General features: G+C 39.3%; 1 protein-coding gene across 1 annotated transcript in view; it reads left to right on the plus strand.

Annotated features, from left to right (window-relative positions):
* The first annotated feature begins 17,162 nt into the window (after positions 1-17,162).
* Positions 17,163-25,120, plus strand: part of ATG10 (autophagy related 10) — a 267,080-nt gene continuing 259,122 nt past the window's right edge. The window contains exons 1-2 of the mRNA XM_035014773.1: positions 17,163-17,240; positions 19,398-19,564. The gene's annotated coding sequence lies outside the window, so the exon portion shown is untranslated. The remainder of the gene's footprint in view (positions 17,241-19,397; positions 19,565-25,120) is intronic.

Genomic DNA, 25,120 nt, shown 5'->3' on the forward strand with positions numbered 1-25,120 from the left:
GGTCCTGCAAGAAACGCAAACTGAGTAAAACCTAGTGTCTGCTTACAAGGAGCATAGGAGGCGAGGTAAAAAATGATAATATGATGATGCAAAAGATGCCTAGTAACCTAAAGGCTCAAAGGAGAGACAGATGACCATGAGTTAGAGAAATCAAGGACAGCTTCAAGGAAAAGTGACATTCGACACAAAGGGACCTTAATGGATGGGTGAGATTTCAATAGGCAGAAATGGATTGGTTTGAATAGGGTGGGAAAAGCAATTCAGGTAAAGACAGGGCTCATTTGGGAAGTATGTTTCCTGTTTTGCTGGAGCGTGTATATACACGTGGGAATAGAGGGAGTAAAGGCGGGAAGGTGGGATGTCAACCCAGGGAGTCTGGACTAGATTCAGTCAGCAGTGGGGCTCTACCCAAATCACTGTGACATGATGTGACATGACACTGTTCTGTTTATGCTCTGATGCCCAGGCTTTTGTACTCAGTCTCTTTCTCCTGCTGAAAGGGTGAGGCTTGTTCTCCAGCCCCTGGGGGAGAGATGGGTTCTGTACTACAGATATACTTGGAGGGCAGACCACAGTAGGGTCTGGTGTGTGTTCTGGGTGTGTTCCTCCCCTCACCCCCGAAAGTGTAGCTGCTGAGTGTGGCCTCTGTGTCCCAGCTATTTAGGTGTCATTTGAACTCCTGAATATTTTCAGAAGTGAAAGAAAGAAACATTATCTTCCATAAATATATGTTAAGTGCCTCCTATATGAACAGCAGCAGTTTTGCCCAGCTCTAGATTGGTAGTAAAGTAGCAATCAAATCCAGAAGCCAAATAAAATCTTGAACTCATGTCAGAATAGTAAAGGGCTAATGATGGTGCACCCAGTAGATAGGCCATTTCCAATACAATACTGCCTTTGAATGCTGTATTATTATGTAATATCTTCTCAGCTAATTTTTTGAAGAGCTAATTTAGGAAAAGCAGGAATAGTGTTAGGTGTTAGGTGTTCAGGGAGATTCAAAAGAAGGGAGAGCCATTCCTGAAAGACAGACATTCAGTAGAAACTTTAACCTAAAATAATACACAACATATAATGTGATATATAGATAGTCTATAAAGTCCCAGAATGTTTTCTGCTTGGTTATGTTCAATAGACATGAACGTTGTTTAGACACTTTCTTACTGGGGGATCCATTACTGGGCATCAGAGACTAAGCTGCAGTGGTCATCTGGGTCCCTGTAGTCCAAATACAGATTTCTTTCTTTTTCTTTTTTTCATTTAAGTAATCTCTACACCCAACATGGGGCTTGAACTCACAACCCTGAAATCAAGAGTTGCATACTGTTCCAGCTGAGCCAGACAGGCGCCCCAACCAAATACAGATTTTTGACAGTACCTAAAATGGTTCTTTAACTTGAGACTTTTTTAAAGACACGGAAACCTTAAATCAGACTGACTGAAACCATTGTAGAATGAGAACTTTACAGTAGAAACGTATTTGATAAGACCAAAAGCAGTAATGGATCAATTAATCCAAAAATTTGATTTAAGTCTGAAATCCTAAAAAATACAATAATAAAGCATGATTCCTCATTTGATGATGTTATGATGCAGAGTCAAGGTCCTCACAACTGCGCCCCGCCTCCCCCCCCTGCCGTGTAGATCTGTATTTTGGAAACTTTCTTGCATAAATCAGATCCATAATGCATCTATTTCTACTTTCAATTTATTTAAGATAAAGCAGGCATTTCTAAGGCAACCTAAATCTAGAACCTGATAGGATTTTCCTGATTCCTGTTGCAGTCTTTTGCTCACACCTATGGTAGTAGTAATTTTTTTTTTAAAGTGACTTGGGACTGTTGAGTCCCAAGCACTCAATTTCATTTTCAGAATAACAACGACTCTCTTCTCTGCTCTCCTTGTTTGTCAATTTTCATATTTAATTAAAATATGCTTAATTTAATTAATTAAAATATTACAACCACATGTCTAATTAACCCAAACAGGTTTGGGAACAAATACTACTGACTCTTGGGTAGTAAACTACAGCAGAATGGGAGCAGAAGTCCTTGGGTACATTGGAGAGTAGTTACTGCCCTCAAGTGCTCAGCATGTTGTGCATAACAGAAAATTCAGTTTGCAGGGAATGGAGAGCATCTGTGAATCCGACAAGTTAGTTAAGGGGAAGTAGTTGAGAGCTTGTACTCCATAAAGCTAGCTAAGCAGTTAGATTATGTGTGTTTAACTACCCAGAATATGCTATGTGATTCTGGATTAACATCACTGAAGAACTGGGTAAATGCACACAGACAAACACATACCTAAAAGCAAACATATTTTTATCAGGTGTGTGAAAAGGAGATGTTAGTTCTGGCTCTATTGTGAGCTTCCATTTATTTACCTGTTGATATTCTTGAGTTCTATCCTGAATGTCCATGTGTATGGTAATATCTATGTATCAGGACTTTTATATTAATTACAGAACTTTAAAATATCTCAATAAAACATAGTGCTTACTTTATAGGCTTTTGTAAGAATTAGTGCAACAATGTGTGTAGAATATTTATCACAGAGCTAAGGAACTTTAGCCCTCTCTATCCCTCTCGCTCTTAAGTGTAATTGTCCAAAATTCAGACTGTGAGTACAGAGTCTTCATCAAAAGCTTATTGACCAACTTGAAGGGGTTCCCTGTGGCCGAATTTGGAATAATCCATGCATCAAAATGAGAACAATGACAGGAATTGACTGAACACATTGAATTTTTAAAATATCTGTGAACTCATAAAGATTAGGAAATAAATTTAAGGAGAAGGGAAAGTCTTTCTTAGGAAAAAATGCCAATTATAAATGTAGAAGTTATAACAGAAATAGGAAATTATCATTTTACAACCACCATAGTTATTATAACTATTTAGTCAAAAGTATCAGTGGATACTAACACCATTGGGTGGAAAGAACATTAGGAAATAGGATATTCAAACAATTTCATCCCATAGATTCATATTAACCGCAAAGGGAAAATACACTTTTCAAATGTAGAAATCTGGTGAATATCACCTTCATCAAGAGACCACACTTAGTACCACCAATGAGCTACAAAACTGACATCACGAGGCTCTTTATTTGATGTACACAATTTCATCTATGTAGTATTTCTGCCCCACCTCTCCAATTCCCAGTTTAACTTGAATCTAATTATGAGAAAGTAATCAAAGCGATCCAAATTGAGAAACATTCTCTAAAACAAAACAACATCATCAACAACAAAATATGCTTATCAATGTTGCAAAAGAGAAAGAATTTAAGTTAAAGAACTAGTTAGTTAAAGAACTAATTTAGGTTAAAACAGATTATAGAAATAATTGGGGGAATTTGACCTGTGTAATACATAATGGTATCATATCAATATTAAATTTTCACTTTTTTAAAGATTTTTTTTTTTAATTTTTGTGAGAAAGAACACACGCACGAGCAGGGTGGAGGGGCAGAAGGAGAAGCAGACTCCCCACTGAGCAGGGAGCCCACCATGGGGTTAGGTCCCAGGACCTGAGATCACGACCTGAATGAAGGCAGATGCTTAATGGACTGAGCCACCCAGGTGCCCCTTAAATTTTCATTCTTATGGTTATATAAGAGAATGTCTTTACTCTTAGGGGTAAGGTGTCAGCAAAATAGTAATAATAATAAGAAGAAGAAGAAGAAGAAGTATATTTATATGTGTATTTATAAAAGTATATATATATTTAATTTACACATATAAACAAATACATATACTGACAGAGAAACCAAATGTGATAAAATATTAATAATTAGGGAACCTAGGTAAAGATTATATGGGTGTTCATTATACTCTTCTTAGGAACTTTCTGTAGGTTTTTAATTTTTCAAAATAAAAGTTGAGGGATGTAAAGTTATATCTAAAGCTCTAGGTACTGCTCTTCCTAATTTGCTGTCACAGAGATCTATGTAATAGTGGACCATCAAGTGCGGACTGCACAGTTGTCCTCTGTCGGTCATCCAGAAATAGGTTTGCTTTGTGAGTTTCAGTCTCTTCCATAGCTGCTACCTATGGAAAAACATGTAAAACTAAGGATTTTCTCTTGCAGAATAAAGTAGAAGCAGCTGCAGTATCTTTAAGTAGATTATATTTAGATTTTAATGAAACTTGGTAGTGGCAAGAGGCATAGAAGAGAGCAGGACTCTGACAGGGCCTTCGAGGTACTTGCTAGAATTCCCACCAACTGTTAAAGTACAGTCCAAACCACAAGCCAGAACATTCACAGAGGAGAGAAGGTGTAAGAGAGAGTTTAAGGCTGAATTTCTGCCTGCAAGTTTGATTGAGACACATCCAACTCTTAAGCAGAATAATTGAGAATGACTGTCTTAGAGGTTGACCAAGTTCATGTGTAGTAAGTCTCTTCTTGAAACTAAGAACTTCCTTTGGTGTTGGTAAAAGAGAAAATGCAGACAACAAACTATATTTGAGAGAGTAATCCCCCCATGTTGGTTTATCCTGGAGTCACAGGACCAAAGCAGTGAGAACTGTGTATGATGGCAACAGAGCCACCTACCTCCGGTGTGAAAGAATGGTCATATTTGCTTAAGCTTGAAGTGGGAAGACATTTTGAATACATATGAAAAGAGTCAGTGTTAGGAGAAGTATAAAAACCGAAGAGCCGAAGTAGACAGGCCATGGGAAGTAGTGAACACAGGAGCTGTTGCTCCACCTACATTATGATATGTGGGTTTTATGACCCCAGGATCAAGGTCCTATAGGAATCACAAACATTCTAAAGAGTATAAAACATCAAAAAATAAAGGAATGATTTAAATATGGTAATACCTGGGCTAATAATGTCTAAAATTTTCAAGTACTTATTAGGTGTTCTAAGTATTCCATCTCATTTACTTCAATTCTATGACTTAGGAGTGCTACTATTCCCATATTACAAATGGGGAAATGAAGGCATAAGACAGTTAAATAATCTACCCAAGGCAGAACTGGGGTTTGAAACCAGGCAGGTTGGCCCAGGTCCTCTTAACCACTGCTCTATGCTGGAATGTCATTAAACCATTACAATCATCTTTTTGGAAACTATTTACTGGCGTGGCAAAATGTTAAAAAAAATTAAAAAGAGTGACCAATCTGTATGTGCAGTATTTTTTTTTTTTTTAAAGATTTATTTATTTGACAGAGAGAGATAGCGAGAGAAGGAACACAAGCAGGGGGAGTGGGAGAGGGAGAAGCAGGCTTCCCGCAGCGCAGGGAGCCCGATGTGGGGCTCGATCCCAGGACCCTGGGATCATGACCTGAGCCGAAGGCAAACGCTTAACGACTGAGCCACCCAGGCGCCCCTGTGCAGTATGTTTTAAAGCATGAAGAATAAAGGATTGAGAAAGAAAGACTGAGCGAAATTGAGAGAGAGAAAGCAAGAGCAGGCCCAACGTGACTAATTTTTTCTTTCTATTTTCATGAAGTTTTCAACTTTCTATAGCTTTTATAATTAAAAAAATACATGCTATATATCAAAGAAATATCCTGGAAGTTTAAAAAATAACCATGTCGAGTGTTCATAGAAGCAGTCCTAATCCTTGACTCGCTGTTTCTCCAGATTCATCACTTACATGCCACTTCCACAGTTTTTGCCATGTGCGTTCTACTCTGTTATTTGCTTAATAATCCTTTCAATTAACTCACTATTTTTACTTAGGCTTCTAAGTAGTATCTATGAAATCATGTTTTTTACTATTCTATGGATTTTTTAAAATGTAAATTAAAGTAAACACATAACTATTAAAATGTCTTGGGCCACCAGGGTATGAATGGCCCACTTTGGGAAAGAAGATGCTCCTCCTAGGGACACCTGGCTGGCTCAGTTGGTTGGGCCTCTGACTCTTGTTATGGTCTCAGGGTCTGGGATCAAGCCCTGTGTCAGGCTCTGCACTCAGTGGGGAGTCTGGCCTGTCCCTCTCCCTCCCCTTCTGCCACCCCCCCCCCCCCCCCCGCACTGTGCCTGCTCTCCCTCTCTCTCAAATAAATAAATAAATAAATAAATAAATAAATAAATAAGTAGGAATATGCTTCTCCTATACTGGCTTCAGAATCACTTAGGCAGGGTCCTGGATCTCCTGAAGTAGAATTGCAGAGAAGGGTCCTGGATACCTGCCTTTTAAACATACTCTCCAGGAGATTCTTGTGCAGCATAATTTTTCAGAATAATGTTTCAGAATAACTGCACTGTGGTTTCTTAAAAGAATGTATAATGGTCAAGGATTGGTATTGAATCTGAGGTAATTAAAGAATTTAGCCAGATAACCAGGTTGAAATCTGGAGCTGTACAAGACCACCCCAGGAAATAGCTTAAGGAGAGCATTAGAGATAACCTGGATGATGGTGGAGGGGAAAAGCTAATTATTGCAAAATAAATGAAATCCCTAGTTTCTTTTGTTACCAAGAATGACACCCCTGGAGAGTTGCTTTGCTGTCTTGAGTGATAGTTCTTACTGCTGATAAATCTTATCACAGAATGTGTTAAGGTAGCAGTATGTGGCAGTTTGTGTTGAGGTTAAGGTAGGCCTATAAAGATAGAAACAGAGAGCTGTGAAAAACCAGAAGTCCAAAAAGAAGGTGGGTTGCTGCAGCAGAGGGAGCAACAGAACCTCATTCCAGGGAGCCGTTAAGAGTTGTGGGCAAAACAAGAAGTTGGCCAACCAGTGGGAATCAGAGGTATGAAGTTTTCAATTTTGTTTCTCGTGTAGCTGCCAGAAGAGAATTTCCATGTAGAAAGAGACCAGCCTTTGTTGAGAAGATGTTTTGTTAAACCCAACTAAAGTGGAAGGAAGCCTCAGGGCCTGGTTGTAAGCTGGGGAAAATAACCAGGAGACAGAGCTAGTAAAGGCCTAGGTGAAGGGGGCTGTGTCTGAAGAGGGGATTCTGTGGTAGCTTCCAGAGTCATGGAAGCTACTGGGGGGGGGGGGGAGGTTGACAATTGCATCAGTGTAATCTGTGCTAAATTAACCCATGCACAGAAAGGGACAGTGCTATATGGGTTACACAATTAGTGGAGAATTTGTAGGTATGTAAGACTGGGATAGAGAATGGAAATGACTTTGTTCAAACATGTCACAGAGGTATGGGGGCAATGCACATTTAGGAGAGTCCCCAAAACACACCAGATGAGGCCCAAGGAATCTAGTTCAGCTCAAGGTAGACTAGAAGGTAAATATTATGTGAGGAAACATTTTTGGAGGGATTTCACACGGAGGCAAAGGTGGAACCTTCAAGAGCAGTGGGGCTAGGGAGTACATATGTTGTTAGCATCAACATGATCCAGAGGAAGAAACTAAGATGGACAAGTATCTGAGCATCTGGAAGGAACATTCTCCAATAACATGAGAGATGGGTATGAGTATGAAGCCAATGTAGTGTTACCTCTCTGGGGACAAAATAGAAATCATGCTGTAATTTGAAAAGGGTTTGATAAAGATGACAAAGGGAAAACATGGAAAGAGGACCTGGAACCCTGAAGAAAGCATCACCCTAACCTGTGACCTGGAAGCTGTTCTCCTGCTGTCACCATGTAGCCTGGGTCCCTCAGGATCCATTGACTTGTTTACCTCTGGCCTAGAAACCCTTGCTTTTTTGGTTTAACTATTTCATAGACATTTTCTAAGTCTATTATTTCTCAAAGTCTGTTATTTCTTTTCTGAAATTCTGAAATGTATAACTGCTATCTATGTCTAACCTTTTTTCTACTATATACACATCATTTTGAATTTTGATTCCATCCTTAGTATTGGTGATTCTCAAGGATTTTCTGGCCCAACATATCCTTTGATTTCCCATTTCCCTTAGTTTTCACATTAAGCCTTTTAAAAACTGTATTCCCACCTCCCACCCTACCACCTCCACCCCTCAAAAAAAAATAAAAAAAGCAAGGTGATTAGAAAAAGGAAGTGAAAGGAAATTAGTATTCTGTGGAATTGGTTACCCTGGGGCTTCAGGGTGGTTGAGGCCATACACTGTGTCACATAACACTATGCAAATTGACTTTACCCTTCTAAATTTAAATGATACAGTTGTCAACAAAGAGATGATATCACGTTTGTCATGATTCAATGGATGTGCATCTCTTTTCCCCAGTTCCACCAACGGACATGTATTAGGGTGGTGACAAAGGTCAGCTGTACAGGGTGTGAAGTCGGCTATGCAGGAGGGAGCATCAGAAGAGGGCTTTCACTGCATTTTGTACCCCCTACCATGTCATCCCGAGACCCCAACCAAATTACTTTCTATAGTGGCAAAAACTGCTCTGGGCTAGCTCTAGCATTCAAGTTTCAGAAACAGTTTCTTCTATATTACAGAACTATGTGGCCAAACCAGCCACAGATAATATATAACACCTAGGCATGTACATGGACAGTCGTACCACAACACTGTGATGATGACCAGCATCTGGACACATGCTGTCATACACTCAGTGGGGCTTTTTAATGACGAGGCACTGAACATGGTAGGTCTGGCCATCACTAGTAGCTAAGCTGTTTGAGGAAGTAGGGCCCTGAGCTTGCAGATGAACTTAGAGCAGTGAGGAAGAGGGAGGTGGTGGGGCAGGGCAGGGGTGGTGGAGTAGAGCAGCTCCAGTTGGCCCCGGGACACATTGATGAGAGTGTGCCCAATATTGCAGGGAAACATACCAACTGGTAGCCACCACAGCCAGAAGGCCACTCTCTAGAATTCCTTCTGCTACCATCAGTTGAGTTTTATACCTCCCCAGACCCAGGTTATTTCTTCCTCAGCCTATTTCATCCCAGTTAAACTTGTCATTATTATTAATAAACTAAATTAAATGTTACATAAACATACAACATATGACTAAAAAAGCAAGTTTTTTTCTGTGAACTTGGTTGAATACTTCGAAAAGATTCAATGAAAATGAATTGCTGAGCAATGGTTAAAGTGGGAAAGCAATTATAAAAACCTAGAAGGACTCTGCACTCAGGTTGCCCAACAGATGTCTTTAAGTTTTTGCTTCCTTTCAAAGAAATTATCATTGGAAATAGTAAAGGATGTATAATGGTTGTGGTTTATGACAGAAAGATTAGGTCAAACTCCAGCTAACCAACCAACATTCAAAGAAAAAGCCTGGGCTTTATATCAAAACTTGGCAAAAGAATGCGTTTACTTTAAAATAAAAATTTTGATGTATGTATCTACAATTTTTTTTATGATTCATTTCTTTAACCAATATCTTCCATTAGCCAACGAATTCCCTGTCCCGACTGTATTTGATAGAAGGGTCTTTGTGGAACTTCCTCTTTCAGCATTATTATGTTGAGATCCGAGGGATTAGGATTCCCATGATTGGTCTCTTGTTTGAGCAGTAGCGTTTCAGGAAGGCAGAACTTCTAAAGATCTTGTATAATTCAGTGCTCCTTTAATTCTAGCCTAATTATGACCAAAAAGGGACAGGTATTCCTACTCATCAGCTAAAAGTGGCACTATAGTGACAGCATAAACCCAATTTATAAATCTCTTACATACTAGCTTTGAACTTGAGATTCTTGATAAATTTAGAAGCCGTGCAGAATTTGCCTTCTTTCCATTTTGGGCATGAAGGCTTACTTTATTATTTATATCACATAATTTCAAATTGCTTTAATTCTAATTTGCAAAAAACAGGATTGCACTGTATCAGAAGCAAGTTTCTCCGCCTGGGGCACTAGAAGTAAGCATCCAGAAGAAGACCTTTCAACATCTCTCTTCTGGATGACACAAGTCTCTCCCCTTGAGCTGGTTTTGGTGTAGAAGTTTATGTTCATTATAAGTAGAGATCTTTTCTGAGCCTTTTTTCTGGAATAAAAAAAGAGCTTTTCTGTTTCCTCACATGCTGTGTGTCTCTAGCAGTATTACTGGGCTTCAGCTCATGCAAGTTCCTCTATGAAGCTTGTGAATGATTGCAGGTTGTTTTATTTTTAACGTATAGATCCAAGATATTTATCTACAAAAGCATTTAACACCTCTAGGCAACTAGATTTCTTCAGCATGTCTTTCTCTCTCAGTAGGCCTCTAACAAGAGTGTCAAAGCACTCCAGACCCTTTCTAATGCTTTCAGATGACCCGTTACAGTCCTTCAGATTAAATATGAGGCACTGATACACATTATCTTGGCTCTACCAAATAGCTTTAACTAGTGTTTCTCAAATTGAATTCTAGGACCTGGAAAGGTCATTAGAGAAATCAGAGGAACTATTCTCCTCTTCCCTCACCCCTTCTGTCTGAATTTCCTGCTTTTATTCTGAAATAGTTTGTTTATCTGGAGGCCCCTTATTCAGTTACATCAATCAATTGGCTTATTTGCTGTACTCCGAAGTTGAGCAAAGAAAGGCTTCTAAACTTCCAAACTTATCAAAAGGTCATGCATGATGTTCAAGTCCTTGACTCTTCTTTATAGTAGCTTTGCTGAGATCTAATTCACATATCATAAAATTCAATCTTTTAAGTATACAATGCAGTGGATTTTAGTATACATACATTGTTGTGCAACCATCACCACCATTAATTCCAGAGCATTTTCACCCACCCACCCCCCAACAAAAATCCCAAACTCATTAGCAGTCACTCCCCTTACTCCCCTCCCTTCAGCTCTAGGCAGCTACTAATCTACTTTCTGTCTCTGTGAATTTGCCCATTCTGGATATTTCATGTAAGTGGAATCATGCAATATGTGACTTTTGTGTCTAGTTTGTTTCACTTAGCATAATGTTTTCAAGGTTTACCCATGTTGTAACATGCATCACTACATCATTTTTTTAATAGCTGAATAACATTCCATTGTATGGGTATATCGCATTTTGTTTGTCCACCCATCTGTTGATGGACATTTGGGTTGTTTCTGCCTATTGGCTATTGTGAATAGAGCTACTATGAACATTCGTACACAAGTTTGTATTTGCATGTCTGTTTTCAGTTCTTGCAGGTATATGCCTAGAAGAGGAATTGCTAGGTCATATGGTAATCCTCTGTAAAGCTTGTTGAGAAACTGCCAAACTGGCTGCACGATTTTACATTCCCATCACCACTGTATGAGGGATCCAGTTTATCCACATCCTCTACAGTACTTGCTATTTTCCTTTAAAAAAAAATTATGGCTGTCTTTGGGGCGCCTGGGTGGCTCAGATGGTTAAGCATCTGCCTTCGGCTTGGGTCATGATCCCAGGGTCCTGGGATCAAGCCCTGCATCGGGCTCCCTGCTTGGCAAGGGGCCTGCTTCTTCCTCGCCCTTTGCTTGGGCTCTCTCGCTCTCTCTGTCAAATAAATAAATAAATAAAATCTTAAAAAAAAAAAAAAATGGCTGTCCTAGTGGGTGTGACTTGGTAACTCATTGTTGTTTTGATTTGCATTCCCTGATGACTAACAATATTGAGCATCTTTTTTATGTTCTTATTGGCCATTTGTATACCTTCTTTAGAGAAATGTCTATTCTCAAGTCAACTGTTTGTTTTTTTTTAAGATTTTATTTATTTATTTGTCAGAGGGAGAGAGAGCACAAGCAGGGGAAGCAGCAGGCAGAGGGAGAAGCAGGCTCCCCACTGAGCAGGGAGCCCGATGTGGGGCTCGATCCCAGGACCCTGGGATCATGACCTGAGCCGAAGGCAGACCCTTAACCAACTGAGCCACCCAGGCGTCCCCCAAGTCATCTGTTTTTTAAAGTGGATTGTCTTTGTTATTGAGTTGTGTGATGGTGAGTTATATATATCAAATTGGCAAGGCTATGGTGCCCAATTGTTGAGTCAAACACTTGTTTACATATTGCTGTGAAGATATTCTGTAGATGTGATTACTATTTACAGTTGACTTTAAGTAAAAGAGACTACCCTTGGTAAGAAGGGTGGACTTTAACCCCATCAGTTGAAGACCTTAAGAGCAAAAACTGAGGTTTCCTGAAAAAGAAAGAATTCTGCCTCAAGACTAGAAATCCTGCTTGAGTTTCCAGCCTGCAGGCCAGACCCCATAATCATGTGAGCCAATTCCTTAAAATAAATCTATTTATATGTTTTTCTTTGTTTGTGTTTAAGTATGTATATACATATGTATTATATAAATAATATATGTACATACGTAAGTATATACTTCTGTAAAAATAGGATATATAAGTACGCATATGTACTATATACACATGTGCACACACACCATCTATATGCATATATGTTCCATTGGTTCTGTTTCTCTGGAGAACCCTGGCTGATATAAATTGTTAAAGTTCTTTGTATATTTATATATTCTGGATACTAGATCCTTATTAAATATATGAAAATTGAACCCTTGTTTTGGTTAAGCCACTCCAGTTGGGTTCATTACATGCAGCCATAAAATCCTCAATGAATCTCAAGGTTTTCTGAGGAGGATCAGATAGAAAAATGCATGTAAAACACTTGGAACAATGCTTGACACATAACTCAGTTAATATTATTATTATTTTATCACATTTGAATTCATTTAGAGCAACGAGCCCTACACCACTCAGTAAGCCTTAAAGATATTCATTATTCAGTAAACGCTTATGAGTCTCTATTAAGTATATGATACTGTGTGGAGTATGATGCGGGCTCAACTTGGTGGTGTGCAGCCTGTGTAGTCATACAGGGTCCTGTGCCTGGTTTAATGTTCTGCTGCCATCACCTTAAAATTCTTATTAAGTCTTGAACAAGAGGTTCTGCATTTTTATTTTGCACTGGGCTCTGCACATTATGTAGCCAATTTTGTTATGATGACTAGAAATTTTTTTGCTGTTCAGAATAATTACTTATGTTTCTAAAAATTACCATATGTTCTTCAGGAAACATTAAATCTTGCTAAATATACTCTAAGAAGACTGAGAAATATACAGTACCTTTAGAAACACCTTGCCAAACATGATGTAAATACGTGAGACTTTGACATTTAACAGGTAAGCTTTACTTACCTGAAAAATTCACTTGTTTAGAAGAGTCAAGAGCCTGATAAATGAAATATAAATATATTTTGCAATAAAAAGAAAGAGTGCAACTGCAGGCTTTGTTGTGGTAGTAGTGGTTGGAAGTTGGGGAGTTTGCTTTGCTAAGGTTTTGGGGGATTAGGAAGTAAAACTTTGGAAGTAGTTATCTTCTCCCCAGTCATTATTGGTATGATACACAGGAACTCACAGTGAGCCATGAGACAAGTGGCTTAACCTCTCTTTATCTTCATTTCCCTTTCTATAAAATGAGAATGATGAACAGCTGGCTAGTCTATGCACAGCATCAGATTTTTAGCCCTGTCTTTTTCTCTGAATTTTCCCTTTCAAAGACGTATTGAGCATCTACTATGTACTATGCTTCATTCTCAGCATTAGGGACGCATAGTTGAGTGAGGGTCCTTGTTCTCAAAATTATGTTCTTGGAAAGAGAGAGATGATAAACCTGCCAAGATAAATAGGATCACTTCAGACGGCAGTAAATGTAAAAGAGGATTAAATGGGCGGAACTATCAGGGAAAAGCTTTCTGGGGAGGTGACACGTAAGTTGAGATCTGAATTATGGCCATGAGGAAGTCAGGTGAGGATGTAGAGAAACGCATCCTTAACAGAAGGCACCTCAAGAGCAAAGGCCTCATGAGTGGAGTGGGCTTGGTTTGTGTGGAGACGGGGAGAGGCCATGTGACTATAGAACAGGAGCAAGGGAGCAGGGCAGGCTGTGAGAGCAGATGGACAGGTGCCAGAGCAAGTAAGGCTTTGCCGCCCCAGGGCAAGAGTTTGGATTTCATTCTGGTTCAGGGAGAGGTCTTTGGAGGGTTTTAAGCAGGAGAAAAATGTAATCTGATTTATGCTTCAGAAAGATTCCCCTTGTTGGCTGCTCTGTGGAGGAATCAGATGGACTGAAGGTTGGCAAGGCTGGTGGCAGTGACCCCTTCAGGGGGTGCTGCGTCAGTCCAGGAGAAAGGAGATGGGGCTTTGACTAGGGTCCTGGTCTTGGGAACTAGTAAGCAGTAGTTGATTCAGGATATACTTTGGAAGTAGAGCTGACAGGACTTAGTGTTGGATTGAATATCAGGGTGAGGAAAGGAGAGAGTTTTTTGTTTTAATACATTTCACCGTAGAAAGCTTGGGAAATTCAGGGAAGCGTTCAGCAGGCTATGTGTTTTATTATGTAATATGATTTACATTTAATATTAAACCTAGCTTTCTCTTGCACAAGGAGACCTTTACCCTTATTGACCATTATTGCTACCCTTTTGAAGATTTCAGTGCACCTTTACTTATTAGACGCCTGGAAGATTCTTGAAATTAGGAAAAAAAAACAAACAATAGGAGAGAAAAACCTGCTTCACCCTGCTTAATACAGAATTTCCTAACTTTATTTGAACTTTTTCCTTTTTTTTTTTTTTTAAGATTTATTTATTTTAGAGAGAGAGAGAGCACAAGCAGGAGGGGCAGAAATAGAGGGAGAGAGAATCCGAAGCAGACTCCACGCTGAGTGCGGAGCCCAATTCCGGGCTCAGTCTCACAACCCTGACATCACGACCTGAGCCAAAACCAAGAGTCAGACACTTAACTGACTGCGCCACTCAGACACCCCTAACCTTTTAAACTTTTTGATGGTTGTTTTGTACAATATCTATTACCATCTCTATCAACTATCAGCAGAAAACATGACCTAATACTGTATTGGTTCTCTCCCTCTCATTTTTATTTCCCTTACCTATAAAAGTTAGATTTGCAGGTTCTAAGCTCAGAATCCTTTACTGCATGCACCAACACAGTTCTTCATAAGGACTCCATGAGGACTTAACCTTCCACTGGCTTTTATCCCTTCTCTTAACATTCTAGGAGGCAAATATTGCCTAGACTACATTGTTCTATAGTGTTTTTAATTGTGTTCCTAATCCAGAGCTGTTCTATCTACCGGTTATTCTTATAAAAGAGGTGGGGAACTTGTGTCAAATGATGTTTAAAATTGACATTGTCTCCCAAATACCTTATCTTTCTCTTAACATAGAAGGTGACAGCCAGTGGTATATGAATTACATTGTTAACATACAACTGGTAGAAATGAGGGAAACTGAGTTTTAAACCTGAGAATGCACATCTAGGTTTGTAAGTATATACAGTCAAAACTCCTTAATGTAAGTCTCTATTTAAACTGTAATTTGGGAGCAACCACAGTGGGCACTTAGTGAGGTTCCAAATATCCCATGTGGACAGAACAAAAATATATTTTCTTTGTCCTTGCATGACTTGGAATTGTCTAAAATGTCAAGAAGAAAAAAATATCATTAAAAAGATAGATAGATATTGTTAATAATAATATTGAAAGCTTTTATGCCCCAGCAGTTGGTGCTGCTTATACCATTCAGGTGGATATCGTGTGCCTTACTTACACTCAGCTTAATTTTAAGATTTTAATAAATGAAAAAATCTGTAGGAAGTGTGGTATATTATCACACTTAAAGCAGCCAATTAAATTAGTCCCTTGATATAAGCTACTTTATAAACTCATTTATCACCCAAGTTAGCTTGGCCTGACCTTTCTACCCCTTCTTGGATAAGGATGGAAGCAATTTCTCAGTAGCAAAATTATTGATTTTTTTTTTTGACAGAGCTCCTTTTCTAGTTTGATTTTCCTTCTTTTGTGCACTTCTATTCTTGTGTCACCTTCTCAGAGACTGGAGTCCCATTTATATGTTGGCAAGCAAAATGCTGTTTAAAAGAGTATGGGAAGCTGTATCTTAATGTCCAACCTAATTAGCCACACCTAAACAATTTATGAAGGCATTGTGCTCAATTTATCTTATTCAATAAACAGAAGAACATGTTGATTATCTTCTGAAGCTTGGCATGCTTGCCAAGCAAATGTCAATCCTTCTTTTGTTGCACTATTGAACCTTGTGTGCTCTGATACCTTTTTCCTGAATTTTCATACGGATTCCTACATGTTAAATGATGATCATTTTGTCACATGCAATATTGACATAGATTATTTGCTCGGCTAAACATTGAAAATGTTTCCCTTTATCAGTAACTTTTCATGGTTTGGCAAGGTATTTCCTCCCAGGGAATAATTAGAAGGTAACTATAGCCTTTTACCAGATTTGAGAGATTTAAAGAAAATAACTATCTTATTACAAAAATTGCATCTGAGGGCAGTCTTTGTAAAAGATAGAGATTTTCCCAGAAAAATAAGGGGGGCAGGGTCATGGATGGAAGAGTACTTACACTTACTGAGTATCCATTATAAGCCAGAAACTGTGCTGGGAGTTTTATGTACATTATTTCCTTTAACATGAGGCTTTTCTTTTATCTGCATTCTGTGGTGAAACCGAGGCTCACGGAGGTCAAATAACTCATGCACCAACTAATGGATATTTGGCCTGGGATCTAACACCAAGTCTACTGGACTAAATTCTATCCCTTCCATTCCACTATGCTTTGCTGCTTTGGTTGGCATGATCAGTGGGATTCCCACACTCTGAGGGTTGCAGCAACCCAGTGATCACAGCTCATTCAGATGCACAGAGTTCCCTTGACAGGTTTCTCAGTAGTGTTGATGGAGGGGCAAGAGACCCTTATTACATGTAATTCTGATCTTTTACCCAGGGTTAAAAGCATATAGTCTCCTAGTGTAAGTCTGGGATACCGAAAATCTCTCTGTGCCCTTTCACAGAGAAACGAGACTATCACTGCTTCCTAACAATGGTGGTCTGAGTTTTCTCTTGGTAGCTAGGATTTTGTTCTAAGGAAGGACATTATTATACATTTTCCTCTGTGCTACCCACAGAGGTAACCACTTAGGCCACTTAGGCCAACTGCACGCATTACTGATAGGTCCAGTACCCTAGTTTTCTAGACTATTATTCTTAGTATTCATAAAGCTGTTGGGATGTCTGTTTAAGAGAAACCAACAAAGAATCATAAGAGTGACAATACTGTGCTTATCCACACTTTCGTAAACATTAATGCTAAAAAGAAATTCCTTTTTGCTTTGGATTATATTAAAGTTCCTTAAACAGTCCATTGTTTAAGGACTGTTGAATTCGAAAACAAGCAAGCAAAAAATGAGAACTGGTCTCAGAAATTTTTCTTAATAAAATATATTGGCATTTCTCTTACCCTGATACCTCTGATTTCCCCCAGGCCAAGGTTGAAGTCACCAGGAACCTTATTTTGAAAGAAGCAAAATGGAGTCCATCTGAGTAATCAAGTTAATTTCTTTCCAGCAACTAAGGACATCAGAGATCCAAAGTAAGCTCAAATTTTAAAATTTACTTATTTTCTGACTATTAAGTTATATCATTTTACTAAAATTTTTAGAAAATGCACATGAAAGAAGAAAATTAAAATTATCTGTGATCACATACACCTAAAGATAACCATTATTAACATTTGATGTACGTCTTGTCTTTTGTATTTTAAATAACATTGGCATACTAATCAGGATTCTTAGCCTGCAAGCCACAGAAAGAGTGGCCACTCCTTGAATTAGAAAGGAATTTACTGAAAAGATATTTGGTAGCTCAGAAATTCATGAGAACACCTGGGGGACCAGTCCTGGAAAAGAGTAGGAGTAGAAGTGACCAAGGGAGTTGAAAACCAGATAATACCACAGAATTATTCTGGTGCAGCTCCCATACTGTCATGATAAAGACCTTTCCCTGAAGCCAATACTTCTGCCACAGCCAGCCCAGACACTGATGGAGGTGTTGCTGGTCCCACTGTCCCCAGAAACTGTGTCGTCTCACTGATAGGATGAGTTTTTGCCATCCTTGCTTCTGTGGCTCATTGGCTCCCAATTCCAAGTCTGGGTCAGTCTGGGTCCTTGATCAAGTCCAGGTTATATGTCTACTCCAGCTGTCAGGGGATGATGACGTAAAAGGTTCTTAATCCCTTGCCTCTGTAAAGGTAGGAGGCCTTCACGGCACAAGAATCACATGGTGGGAAATTCCCCAAACTTGGGATGGGAGTTTAGATGCTGAGCCGCTAAAATCCCACTTGATGTCTGCCACAATGAGCTCATACAGCTTTATATAGCTCTGTATCCTGCTTTTCTCTCAAGCATTAAATCATGACTATTTTCCTAAAACATGAAGTATTTTCCAAAATTAGGGTTTTCGGTGACTCTATAATAACAGTCTTGATTTGATCGATAAATAGCATATGTGATATTAACTGTCCAAAAACGGCTTAAAAAGCCTGGCGGTTACAAAGGTAGAAGCATCAATCTTAGCACAGAGCTATCTGAATTATTTTTCTAGCTTCAGTTAGCACTCAGCTGGGAGAAGTCAGCCTCTTGAGCTGACTTCATATCTTGGGGCACTGCCTGAAATGGCCTAGTTAACCTGAATGAGGCACGACTGACTAGAGAGGACAGGTTTGGAAGCTGCCTCTGCCTGCTAGGCTGGGGCAGGCAGTGGGGGCACAGGCCCCACAGCAGGAGCTAGAAGGGAGTTCAGTCCAAGAGCAAAGGAACTCTATATTAGCTGGCCTGGTTGTGGGCCAGTCAGGAGGCTGCCAGCTTTGGGGCATGATGTGAAGGAAGAATCCCCAAGCTGGTGATAGTCATGGATTGGAATTCTAGCCCTTGGCCTGAGATTCAGGAGCAGCCCTGGCCTGAAAAATAGAAACAAGGTGGGTTTTAGTTCTAGAAAAATTCATGATGGGTAAGTGACCAAGACGGGAACAAGAAACATAGCAGGGCCCAGTTACAAGACCAGTGAATAGGGTAGGACCAGGTCTTACAAGCCTGGGTATCAGAACTAGTGCAGATATCCAGCAGCATGATACTGAATTCCAGGCTCACTTACCTTAAGTTGTTCCTGACTAATGTTGGGTCTGGGAGCTTGGTTGTAGGGAAGAGGTTGACAGAACAACTTCAGATGGAGCCCAGGGATTCCCATTAAGCACAGCTTCATGGTCTCAGAACAAGGCCGTGAGAGATAAGCTCCATTAGTTGAGGTTGAAGTCAGACTAGAAAGAAAGGGCACAGTACTCCATGTGAAGGCTCTGGGGAAAACCTGCCTTCTCCCCATCATTGTCGTTTCTTTGGAGGCTGTGGAGACTTTCTTCTTTTGTTCTCAGTGGGACCACATTAAAAAGTCAGCTTCTCTTCCCGTTCAATTTGTATGTGGTGTTTTGATCCCTATGGGTTTTTTGAGAATTCTAATACAGTTTTCAGATGCCCCAGTAATGATTTGCAGATACCATGGCTCAATGAGTTTGCCCTGCAGTCCCTTATCTTTAGATGGTCTGCAACTTGTTGCATGTTTGAAGGATCCAGCACAGCAACACAGAACCAAAAGTACATGTGGAGTTAGAGCCCCAGGTACTAGAGTGGAATTAGTTGGAGTAGCATTTGTCATTCTACTTCATGTAACATCGTGTTTTCATTCCATGGAATTTCAGCCACAAGAACATTATTCACGGAGTGTGTTTGTGGCATATTTTGCACTGACTACCAAGAGAGAACACTGCATTGACCACGACGTAATTACACTTCCTTCTGCATTCCTTCGTTCATGATTGACATGTGGAATCTGCCCAGGACTGATTGTGAACCCTGCAAAACCACAGTACGATAAATTATCGTCATCATTCCTCAGAAGGCTGTGTCACATTTGCCCACAATCATTGGATGAACCTACCTTTTAAAAATAGATGTGTTTTTGCACTCTTGAAACTACTTATTTTCTTACTCTTTGTCACAGCCAGCCTAGTTTAAGCTGACGGTAAAAAGAGGTTTTGGAGGTTTTCCACCACAAGGTTATTTAAAGTTCTTTGAGCTGCCGCCAGACCTTCATTTAGCATTTTAATAAACTTCCTGGGCCAAGGAGTAATTTTCCTGTATCCTCTTTGTCCTCAGCATGAAGTAATAGTACAAAAGAGGGTCATCATTTTTAGGCCAGTCATCTGCATTAATTATAAAATTATCCTTACGAATAACCAGATATAAGGTCTGGGATAGAGAAAAGGGGGAGCGGGCTTCTTTCTGTGGTTAACATTTAAAAGGGGAGTCATAGACACATCAAAGATTTAAGAAAGTGCCAACAGAAATATTTTTTCACACAGATACTTAGAAAGGACATTAAAAGAAACCACATACCGTCAAGTTATCGCAAGATAACTAGAATTAAATTGCCCAAACATTTGCTTACTTGTGGTGTCCTTATCTGGAGACTCTCTATAGGCAGAAGTACCAATAGACTCCCATGTTTACATGGTGATATGGAAATCGGCCTCCAAAACAGTTCATTGTAAGGATCCTTAGAGAATTGTTTGGAACCCAAATCTCTGGGTGCAATGTGATGTCACTTTTCAGTGTTTCTAGGCTTTGGGCCAGAACTCAGTTTCAGGAAAATAATTGCAAAAATGTTTAAATAATTTGCATGAGGTTTGTGAAAGCAAAGGAAAAGCTGCCTGCTCCATTCCCAGAGGAGATTTCAAGACACAATCAATGTTAGGCCGCAAAACACTGTTTAGACAGAATAATTATCAGCCCTTTCCCTTCTCTTTCATTATTAAACTGAGGCCTATTCCCTCTGAGGGTTTCACCTGGCATATGGAAAGACTGTTGTTGCTAAGTCCTTTTTATGGATGTTCAAATAGGCTAAGTAAATTCAGAGTTTACTAAATTGGCTCATTCGTGGATATTATTTGACATGAAGTTGCCTCTATGTCATGATTAGCTTTTTTGTTCCTATTCATGTTATAATCCGGTATGATGGAATTATATAGGGTCGTTTCAAACTATGTGAAGAATTCTTGAAAATGGATCCCCATTCATTCATTGTTGACTCCTTAAAAGCGAGCTCAAAGAACCCTAAGTGACAGGATCATCAAAACAACACACAGAAGGATGCAGTGGGTGGAATCGTATTAAGACAAAAAAGTGAAGCCATGTTTAAATCGTGTTACAGCTATCAATGCCCAAATTACAGTACAGTTATTTCTTTAGGGAACTACTTAAAGTATTGTTCGAGTTGAATCAAAGTTATTTTTTTACAGAGATTCTTGAAACGACATTATCTGATTTAAAGAGACATGGCTACTTTTCATGTGGTAGCTTATTGATTTTGATAGCGTGGGAGTGAATACGTTGAGTAAGTGGCACTGAGAGAGGGCACGCAAATACCATTTTACTTCTCCCTCCTCCCATACTGCCTATTCAAACCCACCCCCTGAAACTCGTTTTCCCCTTGCCTTTGGGGAGGGTCGACCGTAAGGAACAATTACAAATATCTATTTATATGTACATTCTTAGCTAACAAGATGTCTTTTGGACACTTTTAACCAAAAGTGAGACTTATGTTAGTAATTAACACCTAGTCCTGTGTAATAGTTAAGACTTAAAACATTGATTTGAAGTTAAGTGTCTTTTCCTACGTGGAGCCGCCAGTAGGAAAAGGGGAGAAGTCGACGACTTCTCTCTTTATTCTGCCTTTTCTTTCCTGCCACTCACTGTGACTTCTGACCCCTCCAGGGTTGGGATGTGAGTGAGGGAGAAAACAAGGGGTAGAGAAATAGGCAAAGGTTTCCTTGATGGGTACCCTCCTGAGCTGGTGTTGGTCCTCTTCAGAACTGGTGAGTGGTTAAGCCTGACTTTTTCTCTCATGGACACATCTATGGATTTTCTTTGACTCCCAAATCTTTGGGGATCTCTTACTTGGAAGGGCCTTTGAAAAATAGAGACCTATCTCTTCCAACTGGTCCTTTCTAATGCTTCCATTAGCTCTTGAGTATCTAGCAAAAAACTTGTACCTCTTTATGCTCGTCTCCTCACCTTTCTAGGTGCTCCTTCCGGGCAGATCCTTGAACAGCCCTGGCCTGACTCGCTCATTCATGGCTTCATCTACTCCATGCAACACTGATCTGATGTCACTTATACTGTAGTGACTCCTCTCTACTCTGTGGCTGAAGGAGGCTTGTGCCAGTACATATTTTTTCAGGCTGTGTCAGTCTTGCAGTTCCCATCTCATAGGGAATGGGATGCTTCCTAGGTGGTCCCAAAAGGACCTTCTCACATTTGAGGTGAAGAAGAAGTATCTCCTGCCCCACCTGATCTTTAAGGGAGATAGAGTCTCAACACAACTCTTTCCAAAGATATCTTTTCTCTTGGTCTCTCCAACCTCTTTTTTAGGGTGGAGTTAGTAGTTTCTGCCAACTCTTTTGTAAGTCCTGCTTAGATGGCCTTGAAACTCACTTTGGAAAGTTGCTGTAGATGAAATCCAAGACGACTGCAAATGACTATGCCGTTTGTATCCTACATAAAGATGTCACACTAAGGGGATGAGTGAATGCTGAATTCCGGCCCTTGCTCCTTTAGCAACACAGGGTGCCAGAAGGGGGCACTTTCTCGTAATTCACCTACCCAGTGGGGTTGCTTTTTTGCTAATTTGCACAAAGGCACCTACTGCCTTGGAGCCCTGGTTGAAGCTGAGACAGAGTCCCATTTAAAATCCCATTTTTAGTTAGATGACTTGTAGGGTTGGTGGTTTCTCTAAATGAAAACCACTGCAGATATTGATGACACTTGTGACAGCCATTCAACTGAATGTCAGAAGTCACCAAGAGGCCAAAGAACACCCATTTGTTATCTTACCACTTTTTATTAAAACAAAATATCCTATTTTTTAAAGTAGAGGTTTCTTTTCAACAAGAGTGCCAAGGCACTTCTGTGGGAAAAGAATAGTCTTTTCAACAAAAGGTGCTTGGACAGCCAGGTATCCACATGCAAAAAGAAAAAAAGAAAAAAGAAAAAAAAGACCCCCTACATCACATCATGTACAAAAATTAACTCAAAATGGGTTATAGATCCAAATAAAAGAGCAAAAACTCTTAGAAGAAAACATAGGAACAAATCTCTGTGGCCTTGGATTAAGTCAGGGCTTCTCAGATACAGCACCAAAGCACAAGCTGCCGAAGAAAAATCGATCAATTGGATTTAATCAAAATTAAAAATTTTTGTGTTTCAGAGAATGCCATCAAGAAAGTGAAAAGTTACACCCAAAACTAACATAACACTGTATGTTAATATTACATTTGAATTTTTTTTAAAAAATATTTAAAAAATTAACTATACCATCAGATAAATGAAGCTCTTTATCAGGAGGAAAAAAAAAAAGAGAGTGAAAAGACAATTCACAGAAAGGGAGAAAAATGTTAGCAGATTACATATCTGATAAAATATATAAAGAACTCACAACTGCAGAAAAGACAACATAGGGGCACCCGGGTGGCTCAGTCGGTTAAATGTCTGGCTTCGGCTCAGCTCATGATCCTGGGGTTCTGGGATCAAGTCCCGTACTGGGCTCCTCACTCAGTGGGGAGCCTGCTTCTCCCTCTGCCTGCTGGTCCCTCTGCTTGTGCTCTCTCTCTACCTGTCTCTCTCTCTGACAAATAAATAAATCTTAAAAAAAAAAAAAAGACAACCTAAAAATGGACAAAGGATCTGAAGAGACATTTCTTCAAAGAAGATATTCAAATGACCAATAAGCACATGAAAAGGTGCTCAACACCATTAGCCATTAGGAAATGTTATTAAAACCACAATGAGATGCCATGTCACACCCACGAAAATAGCCATAATAAAAAAGATAATAACAGGTTTTGGTGAGGATGTAGAGAAATCAGAAACCTCACACACTGCTGGTAAAAATGTAAAATGGTGCAGCTACTTTGGAAAACAGTTTGGCAGTTCTTGACAAAGTTAAATATCAAGTTACCACATCACTCAGAGAGTCTGCTTAGGACATTCAACACAAAATAATTGAAAATGTAGGTTCACACAAAAACTTGTACATGAATGTTCATAACAGCATCATTCATTATAGCCAAAATGTGGGGGGAAAAAACCCAAATGACTATCAACTCATGAACTGTTAAACAAAATGTGCTATATCCATGCAATGGAATATTACTGAGCAATAAAAAGGAATGAAGAACTGATTAGTGCTACAAGATGGAAGAACCTTGAAAAAATGCCATGTCAAAAAAGTCAGTCACAAAAGACCACATATAGTATAGTTCCACTTATATAAAATGTCCAGAATAGGCAAATCCATAGAGACAGAAAGTAGAATAGTGGTTGCCTAGGGCAGTTTTATTTTGGGATAGTTCATTGCTAGTGTATAGACATAAATTGATTTTTGTATATTGATCTTGTGTCCTGCAACTTTGCTGAACTTTTTTTGTTTATTGGTCTTGTAGTGTATTCCTTAGGATTTTCTGTATACAAGAATGTTTCAGCTACAATAAAGGTAATTTTACTTGTTTTTCTATCTGGATGCCTTTGATTTATTTTGTTTGCCCGACTTAACTGGCTAGAACCTCTAGTACTCTGTTGAACAGAAGCGAATGTAGGCATCTTTGTCTTATTCCTCATCATAGGGAAAAGCATTCAGTCTTTCATCATAAAGAATGATTTTGCTGTAGATTTTTTGGAGAGGCCCTTTTGTCAGGTTGAGGAAATTTTCTTCTGTTCCAAGTTTGTTAATAGATTTTGTTTTTTCTAAAATCATGACTATATGTAGAATTTTGTCAAATGCTTTTCTATGTCTAATGAGTTGAATATATGTTTTTCATTTTTATTCTCTTAATATGGCAGTTATAATGAATGACTTTCATATGTGAAACCAATCTTTTATTCCTAGGGTAAATTCCACTTGGTCATGGTATATAAGCCTTTTCATATATTGCTGGATTTAGTTTGCTCGTATTTTGAGGATTTTTACATCTACATTTATAAGGCCTTTTATTTATTTATTTTTTAAAAAAAGATTTTATTTATTTATTTGACAGATAGAGACACAGCGAGAGAGGGAACACAAACAGGGGGAGTGGGAGAAGGAGAAGCAGGCTCCCCAACGAGCAGGGAGCCCAATGTGGGGCTCCATCCCAGTTCCCTGGGGCCATGACCTGAGCCCAAAGTCAGGCCAACGCTTAACAACTGAGCCACCCAGGCGCCTCTGTAAGGCCTTGTATTTTGCTTTCTCTCAGCCTGTTTTGTCTGTTTAACTTTGAGCATTGTGTCTTTAGCTATGCAAAGTTTTCCAGCTTTTATGCAATTGAACTGGTCAGTATTTTCCTTATGCTTTCATAGTATTTTTTTCTTGTTGAGAAAGATCTTTACT

The sequence above is a fragment of the Mirounga leonina genome, unplaced genomic scaffold (genome assembly GCF_011800145.1).
Source record: "Mirounga leonina isolate KUSES-001 unplaced genomic scaffold, KU_Mleo_1.0 Mir_168, whole genome shotgun sequence".
NCBI lineage: Eukaryota > Metazoa > Chordata > Mammalia > Carnivora > Phocidae > Mirounga > Mirounga leonina.